This window comes from Pezoporus wallicus, unplaced genomic scaffold, assembly GCF_028554395.1.
Source record: "Pezoporus wallicus isolate ANWC-B61680 ecotype Strahan unplaced genomic scaffold, APGP_CSIRO_Pwel_v1 contig_4788, whole genome shotgun sequence".
In the NCBI taxonomy this organism is placed as follows: Eukaryota; Metazoa; Chordata; class Aves; order Psittaciformes; family Psittacidae; genus Pezoporus; species Pezoporus wallicus.
The window spans coordinates 3,482,631-3,498,201 of NW_026638769.1; the positions used below are offsets into that span (position 1 = coordinate 3,482,631).

General features: G+C 40.1%; 1 long non-coding RNA gene across 1 annotated transcript; it reads left to right on the forward strand.

Annotated features, from left to right (window-relative positions):
• The first annotated feature begins 1,134 nt into the window (after nucleotides 1–1,134).
• LOC130600853 (uncharacterized) lies at nucleotides 1,135–14,720 on the forward strand. The gene is made up of 3 exons (XR_008972541.1): nucleotides 1,135–1,246; nucleotides 4,559–4,667; nucleotides 14,411–14,720. It is a non-coding gene; the product is annotated as an uncharacterized LOC130600853 (long non-coding RNA).
• The last annotated feature ends 851 nt before the right edge of the window (nucleotides 14,721–15,571 follow it).

Consider the following 15,571-nt stretch of genomic DNA (forward strand, 5'->3'; position numbering starts at 1 on the left):
AGGCAACATTGATTAAGTTTGTAATTTTACTTCCTTCTCCATCTTATGCTGTTCCCAGATGATGAGGCTGCATTTGGCAGGTGCTGACAGCGTGTGTGCATCCTATTTCAAATGTCCCTGCCCAAATGTAACCACACTTCAGTTTAAGAGGGAACTTTTAGAAATACTTGGTTGACTTGCTCTTTCTTTATACGTGACTCATGAAACAGGATGCTAATTAATGGATTTCTTTTTCCTTATTATTGCACTGCTTTCCTGTGTATTTTTGTTCACTTGCTCTCTCATATATCAGCTATAAGACAGAGACTATTAATTTCTCTAGTGCACAACTTGAGATATTTATCTGTGACTGTATTTTTGTAACCCTCAAAATAATAATTATAATTACTAGTTTTCCTGGTTTTTAATGTTGAGTTATTCCATCAGATCTCCGTGTGAAAAGTTGCTTCAAAGGGAAACTACTGGTTATAAACAAAGAAGATTGTCAACTTGTGAAACAGTTTGACTCCTGAAGAGAACGTTTCTTTTTAAAAATGCAGCCTTTTGTAGTAGTTTTTGATCTTATGTTGAAGATTTTAAGTTGTCTTTCAGGCCTGGGTTCTGCATGCTATGGTGTTGAGTTAATTGTGAGCTTTATGGGATTCTTTTCTTGAAAGATCATTCAGTTCCATTTTCTCCTTAGAAAAATGTCATGTGAGGCATCTGTGAACCCATGAGAGAAAATGAAAGCTTACACTTAATAAAATGCATTTACCTGCATATAAACTGTGACTGGCTGGATTGAATTTCCCTGAGCACTGCTGTTATTATATACCATACATCTTCCACAGACATACAAGACTAAAGGTCAGTGGGGAACAAAATGTTTTGTATAAATGCTAGTACTGAAGACTCCTTCATCTCCTGAAGCTGTTGTGCCTGAAGAAGCGTCAATTAGGATGAGAAAATTTACTAAAAGAACTATTGCTTGGCTTCACACTCAGCTGCTTCTCCCAGATCAACACTTGCAGCTGCAAAGGGTTTCTCTGAATAGATACACAGTATTTGTGGTCCAGCCCACAGAGATTTTACAGCAGAGGGAAGTAGAGGGAGGAAGAAAGGGAGTGAGGGAGGAAGGAAGTAAAAATGGAAAACCTTGAGTGTCCTCATGTGCTGAGAAGGCTGAAAGAAGAAATGTTCTCTCCACTGCATTTCAGGACTGTCATATGCTGTGACGCATTTCCCCTTCTGGCAGCTCCTACACAAGGTACTTTGAAACAAGCACTTGGCTTATGGCTTTACCTCTGTTTTGTAGCTCAGGCCATATGAAGAACTTGTGGAATCATAGAATCAGCTGGGTTGGAAAAGACCTTTAAGATCATCAAGTCCAACCATTACCCCAGTGACAATGCTGAAAGTCCTCAGCTGAAGAACACTGGTGAGACTTAATAGTATCAGATAAGAGTTGTGGGTGTCCTGGCAGTGGGCTTGCATTAGCTCTAATGATGTATTTGGGATGTGGCAGTCAATTTTGTTATATTTGTCCTTTTGGAGCCAAACAAAACTTTTTCTGTAGTATTCTATGTCTCATAAGAGAGGGGGATATCAGTTTCTGGAAGATTGGAAAAGACAAAGCGAAGTGGTGGCAGTTGAAAATACTGTTACAGCATAAATATAATGAGCTACTTGGGTAGCCATTTTGTATTAAAAAATAAGCCAAACCCAGATGACAGTGTTCATAGCATCATGGAACACTTTGGGGTGGAAGGGACCTTAAAGATCATATAGTTCCAATCCCCCTGTGCCATGGGCAGTGACACTTCCACTAGACCAGGTTGCTCAAAGACCTGTCCAGTCTGGCCTTGAACACTTCCAGGCATGGGACATGCAGAACTTCTCTGGGCAACCTGTTCCAGTGCCTCACCATAAAGAATTTCTTCCTAATATCTAATCTAAATCTACCCTCCTTCAGTTTAAAGCCATTCCCCCTTGTCCTGTCACTACATGCTCTTGTAAAAAGTCCCTCTCCAGATTTCTTCTAGGCCCCTTTTAGGTGCTGGAAGATGCTTTAAGATGTCCCCTGAGCCTTCTCTTCTTCAGGCTGAACAAACCCAACTCTCTCAACCTGTCTTCATAGCAGAGGTGCTCTAGTGTTGACTTGTGATTTAGCAATGACTGCTAAAACTGTCGTTTTCCATGAAAGGAGGCGAGCTTCTCCTGCTTTTCAGCTGAGGCTCATTTTAAAGTGCTCAAGCTGCTCTTCAGGTGTATTTAAGACAGCTGGTGGCAGTGCTTGCTTTTACTAAAAGCAGGGTGTTCCAGTGCTCCTTTGTCTTAGAAATTAACTATCTGCTTATGTACATACATCCTTTTAATTCCTCAAACCATCTTCAGACTTGATGCACCTCAACATTTTTGCCCAAATAGATTCCCAGAAAATCATGTCTTGATTGTTTACTAACAACTGAAATATATTAAATGTCCTCCTACAATGACTTTTAAATTCTCACCGTTTGCATGCCTAATTCTCTACCTTTTTATCTTTTAATCAGTTTCAAATACCAGGATAAAAGTTTGACATTTGACCCATAGTTAATTAGTTTCCTTAACAGCCATAAAAATAACTTAGTGAAAATAAAAATAATTTACAACTTACCAACCTACTTTAGCTGTTAGTGTGCTGACAAGAATTCTAATATGTAGAGAGACAACTTTCTCATACAAAATCTCTTTGTCTCTATTACCTTACCTCTAAAACACACAAATAGCAGGAGCCAGACCTTCAGCATCACTTAACTAATTAATTTGAAGCTGTGTTAATTTACATCAGTTGATGATTTGACCAGAAGTATACAAGTCTAAGAACCTCATCAAACAATCCCTTCTCTTGCAATTAGACCTTAGTTGCGTACATAGTTCCAGTAGGATTAGTAGTGATTCAGGCAAAGTGAGCACTTAAACTTGTATTCCAGTGATGCTGAGTGCATGCTCTCTTTCTGGATAAGCTTGCTGACATTCACATTGGTGTCATATTGCTGTCTGGTGGTTTTCCTGTGAGCTGCCCGAGAAGCATGCGGGCATGCACTAACTATTGGTGACCAGATTCTACTTGCTTTCGAGATAGCTTTTCTCTGTAATAATAGAGCAGATCTTCTGCAGGGCTTTAGCTCAAGCCAAACCTGTAAGCAACATGTTGGTTGTTGGGTTGTAAGAGTGATATATGTGAATATATGTGTCTGTACATGAGGGATTTTTTCACTGCTATTGTCAGGTACTTGTGTGTGAGTAGAACGATAGTTTTGAGTTGATAATACCTGGGTGGTGGTCCAGTTGGTTATGCAGCTTGAGGATTGTGTGCCTGAGGCAGGGAGCCTAGGAGCAGTCAGGCAGCTCCAAATCGACTCATTCCCACATGGACTTCTTGTGGGGTGACCCTAATTAAAAATGCTTTATATTATACAACAGTATATAAAATAAAATATCAATGTAAGCCTTAGAGTCAGAAAGCTTCTCAATAGATACTTGTAAATATGTCTGAGTAGCTCACCACCATATTTTTTTAAAAGGCCTGGGTAAGACTTCCATTATGTCTAGACATAATGCTACTAGAAAATATTTACTTTGAAGTAACAAGAAGCAAATACTGATGACAAATATTTGGGGATGCTGAACTGCAAATAGAAATATGTGTCAGCTTCATCATTAAAGCAATATCCAATGTTGATACCTTGTGAAAAGTGTCATTGGAGAAGATAATGTCGTGTTTCCTTTCTGCAGGTGAGCACTGAAATGGTGGTGTTAATTTCAGCCAGGGTATTTTGTGTGGTTTTAGAAGGATGGTTTAGTGCTTTCATTCCTTTCTACTGGTTTGTTGTACAAATGGCAGCCTAAGTACTTTCATAACTACAGATGCGCAGAGGACATATTCCCTGGGGTCTCTCAGACAGGAAAAATCACAGCGTGTGGCAGTATAAATATTGTATTGAACATTTGCTGTGTCTTCAGAGACCTCTGATAAACTCAAGATCAGAAACATAAACCTTCCTTATTTAAGACTGTGCCTAAATAATAGAGCCTGGCCTTCTAATTTAAATACCGTTTATTTTGGAGTGGAGCGACTAATTTACAGAAGAGTAAAAGCGCTAGCTGTCTTGAATTTATTCTTTGTGATTTTATCTTTCATCGTTGAGGTTGTTAGATCTTCTGAGATGGAGTATTTCCTACACTTATGTATAGGATGCTGCAGAACATGAGACAGTATAACAGGTCGTGTGTGGACAAATGAGCTGCCTGTTTTCATTGATAATTATTAAAAAGTCTATTTAAGCATGAGACACAGAAATAGGCAGCTACTGGAAAAGTTCATATGAATACGAGTATTTTTCTAAAGGTAGTGGAAGTACAAAAATGAAGAGATGTGAGCTAGAGTAACTGATCTTAAATGAAGATACCTATGTCTCAACCTCAGCAGAAGGGATTTACAGGAAGCACAGTGAAAGTGGGGAATTAATCTTAAAATGAATTATTTCCATTGACATTAATTGAGGTAGTTGTCCTAATGTAAAATCTTCCTTTACAGGAGGTGTGTCTGAAGCACTCTCTCAGTATGAAGTGACACCAGAAGAGGGTTTAGAGAAGTCAGTGGAAAGAGAAGAATCAAACTGATGACATCAGGCAACATGATCCAAGTATGTACCACTGAATTCAGGGCTGAGTAAGCTCAACAATTAGTTGTAGCTTCCAACCTATTGTTTAAAATGTGTTTTTTTCTTTTTTTTTTTTTAATTTATTTTATTTTTATTTTTATTTTGGATGGTTGGGAAGTAGCAAATGAAACACCAGTCTTTTTTTCAAAGGGCTGCAGAGAAACTATGGAACAGTACCTCTGACTTTTGTGCTGGACAATTCAGTAGAAGCTGTAACAAATGGTAAAAAAGAGGAAGCAGGTGAAATACAACACAAGGGAGAAGAGTCAAGGCAGATTTCGTAGACTGAAGTCACAAATCTCTTCTAGCTCTTTGAAGCATATGTGAATAATAGTGATGCAATTAATAAATTTCCAAAAAGCTTTCAACAATAGTTTTTACAAAAGGCTCTTGATGAGATTAGGATGTCACAGATTCATAATTGGTTAAATGAAAGAAGCCACAGGGTAGGAGTAAATGATGTCTGTCTCACAACAGAGAGGAGTGTCCACAGCTCCAGATTCTGTGCTGTTTAGTGTATTCATAAATGATCTGAGAAGGGGGGGTGAGTGATGTGGTCACAACTGCTGCTTGATGAGACAAAACATTTCAGAACAGCTAAAACTCAGATCGACTGCAAAGAGCATTAGAAAGATTACTTGATATTAATTGACTGTAAAATAAAAAATGGCAAATGAAGTCTGGGGCCCATATACCTTATGTAATGCACCTGGGAAAAACAACACCAAATATATGTACAAACTGCTAATTTTCCTATTAGCTATAACAAATTGAAGTTATTATACAGAATTTTCTGAAGAGAAAAAATGAATTTTTATAATGAACAATGCAAATTGATAGACAAATGTAATATTAGAAGTTGTAAGGAAAGGAATGAGGATAAAAATATCATTTTGTCATGGTTACTTATATGGGGTGTTGAATAGGGAGCTCATTTCTGATCCCTTAATCTCAAAAAGGTATACTGGAGTTAGAAAAGATACAAAGAAGGACAATAATGTTAACCAGAAATCTGAAACGGCTTCTGCACAGGGAGAGATTAAATGAGTTATGACTTTTAGCCTGGAAAAGAGACTATTGAGATGTTTGTAGTGCAGTTCATTTGGGGATGACTATTCTGTCTCACAGCCTGTGCAGTTTGGGCGGCGTAATGGGGCTATTAGACATCTGGCTTAAAGTCAAGAGAAAGTACTTTTTCACACAGCCTGTGATGCAGCTCAGGAACCCATTGCCATATGATGTATCAGATGTAAAAGTAGAAATACATTGAGCGAACTGGATGGATTTGGAGCAGAAAGGCCATAACCGTCCCCTGGCACAGAGCAGCTTCAAACACCTGCTTGCTGGGAAGATGAGCTGTGGTCAACAGGGCTCTCTGTGTGCCATGTTTCCTGGCAGTAGCATCTGCTGATAGCCACTGCCAGAGACTGGCTACAGGAACAAATGGACCTTTAGTCTGACCAAAGTGTCTTAAAATATTTATGTTTGTATCTATTCTGTTGGTTGCATGGAAGTAGCCCTGTTCTTTGCTGTTGACTGGGTGACCAAAGGCTGTCCTGTGCCAGAGGACTCAGGTGTTTGCTGTGACTCAGATCTTTTGCCAGTGGAAGGCTGTGGCTCTGTCAAGCTGTATGCTAGCCCTGGTTTCAGGCTTCACTAGTGTGCTTTTGTTACTGTTTTAGACTTTCTTTTTGCCTCCCAAGCCTTGATTTTCCTAACAGTTGGGTTTTAACTCCTGTTCTTAGTAAGTAGAGGGTGGTGCTTGGAGGAAGCATATAAGCACAATTCCACCACATCTGTATGTTGGTCTTATAGCAGGAAGTCTTCTTGTGTTACTACCCAGCATGCAGTAAGTGGTACAAGCTCTGCAGTAGGATCTTTCTCTGCCTCCTTGGCATTGTAGAAGGAAAGGTGTCCGCTAATAAAGCAGGTGATTCATTATGGCATGAACCAGACTGAGTATGACTCCTTCGTCAATAACTTCTGGCTATGTTTGCTAGCAGACAAGTGGAAGATCCTTATTTCTATGCATTAATGACACATGCTTATCAAAGAATAATAATGCAGTGGATAAACAAATGGCATTTCCAGTATTAATATGTAAATTACATGCTAAGAAGAAATGATCAAGGCCTCCTGGAATACAGCAGTGAGCACTAATTTCATCCCTTGCCTGTCAATATACCCTGTGTAGATAGCTCTCCTAAAAAGAACAGCCTTTGGGTGCTCTCATTACCTAGAAATGTTTGTATGTTATTCCTAGCTTGGGAAGAGTGGGTAGAATACTAAGGCAGATTTCCTTGTGAGAAGGTATGCAAATAATTACCTTTTGCAAACACATCCAGCCCTATCTTGGAAACTTAGTGGGGGGCTGTGTTTTGTTCCTGGTATTTTTTCCAGTGTTCCAAAAACTTTGGTCTCCAGATAGCTGGAAATCTCATTTCTTACTGACCGTTTTCTTCATATCCAACACTGTTTGTGAGCTTGGAAAGTTCCTTTGGGTTTTCTCCCTGAAGTGTTTGTAGCACAATTTTGCCCTGTCTCAAGATGTGTATCTTTGCTTTTTTAAAGCTGAATAAGTAGTTTTGTAATAGTGTCCCCTTAGAAGATGCATCTCCATTTCTTCAGTCCTCTAACCAGTATTCCCTGAACATGTGCCAGTCTGAGTTTCTCTTTCTTTAACATATCTCTTTGAAGATGTAAGTGCTGTGTGAGCTGAGGCCTTCCTTACCAGAGCCAACAATGCTACTCCTCTGCTTTCTGTAGGTAAGAGTAAGATGACTATGGAGAGTGGGGAGATTATGGAGACTTGTACAATATATCTTTTCAGATCAAGCATCTCCAAGTGAAAAGATCCTGGTGGAATAGAAAAAAAATATTCAAAATAAGCTACATGAAGAATAGCTGAAGCAGTGCCTGAGGAATGCCAGGGACTTGGGTAGAACCCTTGCACCTGACAAAAGGACTTTTGCAAGCCCAGCTCCTTGCCACCCAGCATAGCGCTTTTCTGGGTGACTCATGGCTGGATGTGTGCAATATTTAGGATTCCTTTTCCTTACTGGAGCTATGCAGAAGGACTATAATGAAGAAGGATCCCATTCACATAGTCTTTTAGCAGCTGCTGTCTGTTGACTAAAGGAGTGAATTGCAAATTGTTTCCTAACTTCAGTTTTCCTTTGCTTATTTATTTGTATTTACTAAGAAGAGCTGATAGATACTGGAGAAGGTAGTGTCTGGTGGATAAGACTCAGTAGGAATCTCCCCTCCCCAGAGAGGGAAATATGTATTGAAATCCCTTTGGAATTGGCTTGATTGAAGTTTTTAGATGATACTCTGCTGTATCTAGCACTGGAAGAAGTGTAAGTTTTAGAGAAAGGATTCCTACATGCAGGTAACCCCTGGCAATGGCAAGAAGCAATTCTGACATACAAGACACCTTAAATGCTATGACAGCCTTCACTTTCTGGAAATGTGAGGTACTATTTGTTCTACCATGCAGCAGGCATGGTGGTGCTGTGTAGTAGTAGCTGTTCAGAGGTGTAGATTGGATATACGTGGTTTAAGATAGTTTCACTTTTAAAACTGTCTAAAACTTAGTCAACAAACTCATTTCTGCTTAATGCTCTTATGTTTATTCTCTTAAGTTTTAAAAGAAGGCCTTTAGACTGAGGCACAAATAATTTCCTTTGAAGTCCCACTTCTGAGTGGGATTCAATTCTAGTGAGATGCTGAAGAGGGCTGGGGAGGGTGTTTTATTCATTGAGAAGCTAAAGGGAGACTTGAGGTGATCTCTCTGCTTCTGATGAAATTCATTGCTTTATCTGTAAGCTCTTAAATCATTCCTGGCAGAGGTGACATTATAAAAATAATTCTGAAGAGCAAAAGTTCTTGCCCTTGGATTACACTGCATTGCACCAAATAGTAGGCATTTATTATGTTTTTTTTTCTTAGGGAGGCTACATAAAAACTTTAGTTTCCTTCATAGCTTTGAGAACTGCATGGAAACTTTAGTATCCTTTAGGTTTCTTTATCAGCTTTTGCGAGTGGATAGGTCTCTTTTTTTCCTCTTTGAATACCTTTTGAAATAAGCTACACAAAGGATAGCCAGAATGGTGACTGGTGAACCCCAGGGACTTGCTTGTGGCAGTTTGGGTTCATCCCTCTTCCAGTTTAAGGAAGTTTGGTGAACCCAGCCCTGGCTTGCCATTCACCACCCCTGTGGCAATATGTGCTCAAGGGAAGCACTGCACAGCTCTTCCCATGTACTTGGTTGCAGCAGAGCGTGGCACAGACATAGTTGTACATGTGTGTTTAAATGGGGATAAAATAAATCCTTTTCCTATGGCTTACTCCTTTGGCAGGCAGATGAACTCTGGGGGCATAGCCTTTACTGCAAGATAATACAGAGGGAATTTTGTGGGAGTCTGTGTGACTCCGTAACACCCTCAAATTTCCAAATGAAAGCCTAACACCCTCAAATACCCCTCTAGTGACAGAGAATCTGTGGGGCTGGCTTTCTTTCTAAGCCACCAGGAGATGGTTCTTCCTCCTTCTGATGGTGTAAAGAGGTAGAAGCTGGCACAGCCTCTAAGAATAGATGAATCTGTTCTTAGGATAGTTTACTGGGGGATTTTTTGACAGTAAAGACAATACTTCAGCTGTGCTGAAGCTGAGTTATGGACATAGAATATATGGAAAGCCTGCTACTTACAAGGGCATCTGTTCCTTTCTGTAGATTATTAAAAAGCTCCCCAGACTCAAGGAGTTAGCAAATAAAGGATGAAGGTCCTTTATGAAGCAAATAAGGGTGAGTCTATTCAGCTATATTCAGTGGGACCTAATTCAATCTGAATCAAGTTACAAATCTAGGTGCACATATAATGTAATTTTGAAGTAACTTCTGTTGGTCATAGTGATTTTTCAGGACATATTTTGGAATATCACTTGGTTCATGTCATTCTGGAGGCATGTCAAGTCTGGTTTAAGAAGCTTGTATAAGTTCTGGTTAGGAGCTTTTCTACTATATTGGTCCAAGGTCCCAGCTCAGGTTTTAGCCAGGAGATGTGGTGGTGAACACACTGCGTGGTCCAAGAAGCAAACAGATATCTAGAAAAAGCAGATGGAAAGAGGTGAGCTTTGACCTTTCTCTAAGCAGCTTTTTCAAGCTTCTTCCCAGACTTTAACTCCCTAACATCTGATTTCTGTAGCTTTAAAATATTTATTTTAAAATATCAACTTTGTGCAGCTGTTCCAGTTTTCATTTGAGCGTATTGCAATGATTCCTGCCATGTACTTTTGATGCTGTTTCCCAGAATTCCACAAATGGCTTGAAACAGGAGCTAAGAATGAGTGTCTCAGCCACAGCGGCTACTACTGTCCTCTGAGCAGCAGCTTAATCTATGTGACAGTTGAGGGCTTCTAATAAAAAAGCCATTTTACTGTGCATACCTGATTTGTTAGCCTGACTTGCAGAAGGTAATGAGTAATCCTCACTTTCAGATCAGTTCTGAGACATAGTAAGATGTCTGGAGGCTTTCTAGTAGCAAAGGTTTTAATATAATATATTAATTTATAGTATAGCATTCTGTTTAGCATAACTCAGCTTGACACATTGTTTGTCTCTGACCTGTATATTCTCTCATATGGCCTGTGATAACAGTGACTTTTGAGGATGCTCCTTGTTACCAGATAAAGGAAATGCTATTTGGGAATCTGAAAGGCAGCACAGAACAGAGGTATTTCCTCTAGGAGACAACTTCATGCTGTTTGGACAGTGTGAAGCTTACTCATGGGTTTTTTTCCAGGCATTAGGGAATTCAGCTTTGTTGAGGAAACTTCCATATGGTATCAAACCACTGCATCACTTTTGCTTCCCTCTGGTTGCTGGTATGTGGCTGAGAGTCCTATGGGTCGGCAAAGTCTATGGGTGCCAGGGTGTCTTTGGAAGTGTTGAACAGGAAGGCTGCTCTAACGTGTGGGGTTGTGAGCAGGCAGTTCCAAAGGCTTTCTAAATCTCTGTTGTAACCCCCAGACAATACTTTTTTTTCAGGTCCATGCTGCTGCTTTTATTAAATAATCTGCCACAAATGTAACATTCACCTGGATGTGAAACCTTTAAGGGTTCATCTGGATGTGAAACCTTTAAGGGGCTTTCAGGTGGGGAAGGAAAGCAGTACTGTGTTCAAAGATGGAGACTGTCAAGGAGCCACCTGCAGTCTTAATGGCCGTGCTGCTGTCCTTTATGTTCATGGCCAAAGCATGCATCTCAACTGATGTTACTCAGCACTGAAGAAAAGTAACCAACAACCTCTTAAAGAAGCACTGATTTTGGGCATCCAAATGGAGAAGTTTGCAGTCTTGACTGCAATAGGCTCTGTGTAGGGGAGCAGCCTATGGAACAGTGTATTGCACTCATGAATGAACCATGAGCTTGCTGTGTGATCAGTAAAGCAGGTCTCATACAACAGTGGCTTTACTGGAGTCACCTGTATAGATGTGACCAGAATCCATCCATAATATGTATCTGCTCATGCAAACTTGCCAGGATACAGAAAGATCTATGTGGCAAACATGATAATGAGGTGGTATTTCATTATTGCTTAGGTTAAATTTTCCCACTAGTGTTACTGTTGAAGTACTCAAGCCAGATAATCAAACTGAGAACCTGGTCTGTGTTTCAGCACAGTGGCCTTGAAGTCATGGTGGCAAAGCTCTAACTGATTTCAGAGAGGGCTGTCTGTCATCCAGAGCAGTAGAACTCCCCTGTGCCTAGCACTAAAACCATTTTCGACTTAGCTTGTCATGCTTTACCTACCACTTTATTGGTAAACATCTTTCATATTGTAAGCAATTCTACAATGTATATAGAGGTAGTAAAACAAGCAGTGATTCTGTAACTCTGAAAATTCACTTAGAATGATGACACATTTTGTTTTACCTTGTCTGACTTTCAAGGAAAAAAAGTATTACAAGTTTTGTGTTTGAACATTTTCCTTAAAGAGAGTTCTGACATGTGTAATATCTTATTTGATCTGGCTAAGTGTATTTCATTTCTCAAGTAATGTAATTACATGTATTTAATAGAAGTAATTCTTATCCCTTACAACCAAAATATTCTTTCCATCAGATAGATACAAAAAAATACTTAAAAGAATTTTGGTGTTTGCTTTCAATTTTTAAGATTTTAAAATGTAAATAAAGTGTCACTCATTTTGTGTTTGGAAACTCAGCTGTAGGAAGCTTCAGGTAATTTTTCTGAGAATGGAGAAGGTATGTGTGGAGGTGTGTATATGCATATATTAATATATATGTATGCACACTTGCCTGTGAACATTTAGACATGCATATAAGTGTGTATTCATAGACACCTCCTCAGACAGCAGTGCAGAACTTCATTTGCAGGATTAGTGCCATCTGACTAGCACCTCATGCTGCCCCAGCACCAGAGGAGGACAGGGTCTTGTAAAAAATATAACAAATAGGTTTAAAGAGGAAGGAGGGAGTAAGAAAGGAAGTGTCCTGGGTTCAGCAGTAGCAGTCATTTTTCTCCTTCTTAGTAGCTGGTGCAGCACTGTGTTTTGACTTTCAGCCTGGGAGTAGTGCTGATAACACCAATATTTTTAGTTGTTGCTAAGTAATGTTTACCCTGACCAAGGACTTTGTGAACCTCATGCTCTGCCAGGGAGGAGGGAAAGCCAGGAGGAGGCAGAGACAGGACACCTGACCCAAACTGACCAAAGAGGTATTCCATAGCACAGCACGTCATGCCCAGGATGTAATTGAGAGTTACCTGGAAGGGCTAGAGGACTGCGGGGTTGGACTTGGTATCGGTCGGTGCTTGGTCAGCCTGGGGTGGGGCGAGTTATCGGTCGGTGGGTGGTGAGGTGATGTATTCTCTTCCCTTGTTATTTCCATTATCATTATTGTCATTGGTGGTAGCAGTACTGATTTGTGTTATACCTTAGTTACTAAACTGTTCTTATCTCAGCCCGTGGGAGTTGCATTCTTTTGATTCTCCTTCCCATCCCTCTGGGAGCAGGGGGAGGGCAAGAAGGAAAGGGGGAGTGAGTGAACGAGCTGTCTGGCTGGGTTTAAACCATGACAAGAAGGAAGGTGAAGATGATATCACAAGATGATATAAATTATCTGTGGGCCCAGCATGGTGCTTCTGAATCATTAGAAAACACCTTTAATAAGTAATGTGGGTTGTCCCTGACTGCTGTTAACATGTAAGCATTATTATTTGGCTGATGGATATCACAGCAGAAGCAGGTCTTGAGAGATTTGAAAGAGAAGGTTCCCATCAGATCTTTTTCAAAGGGTACATTTTCTCCTTTAAATCAGTTGGAGTTCCCTGAGCTGAATCATTAATAGCAACCTTTTCTGATGAAGTTCAGAGCCCCACAGCACAGGGACCAGGATGAAAGCAAAGCTTGAGAGACTTGCCATACACTCAACCGCACAAGGGCTCACTCTTCCTGAAGTTGCCTCATGTTTTCTGGAGGACTGTTGTGTGTGAATGAGACATGGCTGTGCAATATAAATTCCCTGCTCAGCATGTCCTGGGAATGTTTTTGAGGATTATGTGAGGCAGGCTGTGGTCAGGAGAATGACCTGAGGAGGTCTGTGCTGCCAGTCCTGGCAAGCAGAAAACTGAGGGAGCTGCAAGTATGCAGATGGAACAAACTTCAATCAAGTACTTTAAAGGGGGTAAAACTGTATTGCAAAGCCTGATGGCTCTGTTGAAAACTCTTTCCGAGTGTGCACAAGCTGCACAGAACCAAATGACACTTCTTACTGGATTATAACTCAAGAAGAAAAGTTAATTTAGTTCAGTATTCAAATTGCTGTTTAAGCCTTGAATTTAAGGTCAAGATGGTAAATTTCAGTTAGATATGGATGGAACAGGTAGGAGTGGGTTTGTTTGTTTGTTTAAATAGGGTTTGTGTTTTTAATCTCATTTACAAGATCTCACCTGTACAGATTTAGCAGTTAGAGTCTCAGAAGTAGATATCTCTAGCTTCTGCTGAGTCTGGTTCAAGGCAGGTACCTACACTGAGGTACACTGAGGACACAGGTATAAGTACCGCATTCATTCCTCTCCAGACAAAGACAGGAAATCCACTTGGGCTATCGTCTAGCCTTTTATACCTTCACCTATGTCTGATTCAGGCTGCTGAAGGAAGCATTTATGAACACCTGTTTTTTCACTGCAGCAATCACACAGTAAAAGTGAGGCTTTTTCTTACACTCTCCCTCCGTGAAGGCTGAATTCAACATTTCTGTCTGAGTGGAAATGGGACTTCTATGTTTGGACGTGGTTTACCATGACTCACTGCAGAAGAGAATTACTCATCTGCTGCAAAGTCTCAATGAGGCCATTCTAGATTCAACCTACTGAAAACTGAATATGATTAAGAATTGGTCACTAGTTTGGCCGATGTCTAACTGATTTAGATGTTATTCAAACACCCAGCTTGATGAGATTGAGCTTTTTTTTTATTAAAAAGATATTGAAATGTCATATTTACATCCTGTATGGAAAGTCCGTTATCAAAAATGAATGTTCAGTTCATAAAAACTGTTACTTTCTTTACTCTTAATAGTTTATTGGTAAATGAAAGCAGGCAGCTCTGTGTCTTCTCTTGTATGGAATAGCTCAAAGAAAGAAAGATATTACTTAAATGGCAAATGCCTTTGCCTCTTTTGGTTGTTTTTTTTTTTAGCTTAGTGACCTTCAGAAGTTTTCTGAGAATCACTCAGATGAAAACTGTACCAAAAGATGAGTCACAGAAGAGCTTGGGGATAAGCATTACCTGTTGTGCCTGCAACTCCTTTCTTTGCTCTCAGTAAATGTGATTCAGACCATTTCTGGGGTGGATGTGGCAGTTTTGCTTTCAGGCTATTGGAAAGCAGACTCCTGCTGTTGTTTCCAAGGAACTGGTTTTCTCATGGCAGCAGGTTTTATTTTCATTAGGTGTAGGGTTTTTCTTCTTTTCTAGCTCTCAGGTGTAGAGTAAGAGGTTCCTTGCTGTTTTCTGGCTTCCCCTCTCAGTATCCTCCTATGGCACATCGTGACATGGCAGCTAAGCAACTCTTCTGCTCTGCCTCCACAGGCATGCTATTTCCACTCTGTAATTTTTAAGAAAGTGGATGATTTTCCTCCTTCGCTTCTTTCTCTGACATGTAAGTAATTCCCCATCCTACCAAATAAATCAAAAGCAGCATGAGCTGGAAGATGTCAGGTGTGAACAACAAGGAAAACAAATAAATAACCCCTAAACCCCCTCCCAAATCTCACTGATTTTGAGCTTAGTCCTGTCTTTGAGTAATTTTCTGACTCTCACTGGGTTCCATACAGTGACATCTGTGAACTGTGTCTTCTGAATGTAATACAGATTTGCAGCCTTTTTGTAGCACTGAAGTCAAATCAGAAGAAAAGCGAGGTGAACCAGAGGCTATGACAATGATGGCTTGACAGGGTCCTGAGCACCTTTATTCTCATCAGCCAGCTTACCTTCCCCATTGCCCTCTCCCTTTCCTACTGCAACCTTTTTCTTCTCAAAATTTACTTCCCCTTTTCCATATCTAATCTCTCTTTTCTGTCTCTGAGTCCTCTCATAATTATTTCATGTGCAGTCCCACTTAATTGTCTTGTCTTCCCTCACCCCACCCTCCTCCATTTATTCCTGCAAATAACAGGTTTGCCCAACTTTGATTCAATGACAGGTTTTTATTTTAGCCTTTTTGTTCTGAGCAACCAAGAATTATAAAAATGCACTGCACTTGTCTGTCTGTCTGTTGATCAGTGGTTCACAGTCCTGACAACCCTGGCCCCAGATTTTTGGATGTAGGAGATAATTTCATCTAAGCTTGTCGGAAAGGTA